Source organism: Colobus angolensis, unplaced genomic scaffold (genome assembly GCF_000951035.1).
Source record: "Colobus angolensis palliatus isolate OR3802 unplaced genomic scaffold, Cang.pa_1.0 Scaffold10, whole genome shotgun sequence".
NCBI lineage: Eukaryota > Metazoa > Chordata > Mammalia > Primates > Cercopithecidae > Colobus > Colobus angolensis.
This window is the reverse complement of record NW_012110919.1, coordinates 769,368-770,067: the sequence shown is the minus strand read 5'-3', so window position 1 is coordinate 770,067 and position 700 is coordinate 769,368.

Below are 700 nucleotides of genomic sequence, written 5' to 3'. Positions count from 1 at the left end.
TTAGTAGAGATGGGGTTTCATCATGTTGGCCAGGCTGGTCTCGAACTCCTGACCTGATCCAACCGCCTCAGCCTCCCAAAGTGCTAGGATTACAGGCAGGAGCCACCGCACCCGGCCTGGACTGTCTCTTCTTTGAATCAAAGTTTTAGCCACAAAATGGATCACAGAAGGTCTGTGTGTCCTCACTCACAGATATTCTGTATTCCAAAATTGCACACCGGTTGAATTTTTCATCAAGCTGCAGGTTAAACCTCTCAATAAGTTTAGATCTGAAAAGTTGAAACTAATTTCTAGTGGCTGTTGAACAAAAGTAAAACTGTCTCCTTCACATCCCAGACCCTTGTTCCTCTCCCAGTGCCTCTATTTTTAAACACTTCTGTTGTTATATCTAGATGAAAAGCTGTAGGATCGGGGAGGGTAAAGGAGTAGGAAATTGTGTGGTGATATATATATTTTTAAAAAAGAAAAAACTGTGTACTCTCATAGGCTCCTATAACTGGCTACAACCCAAGCAGCGCGCAAAGTTCTGAACTTCATGGAGCTCAGAAAATTCCTCCAGCATCTCCTTTCATCTGCTTCAAACTTTCTAAAAGATTGACATATCTTCTTAACCAGCATTTGGTGTCATATCTTCTAATTGCTTATCAATATCTCTAAATCTCTAAAGGACACTTTTTTCCAGTGTTCTCCCTCAGCTCTG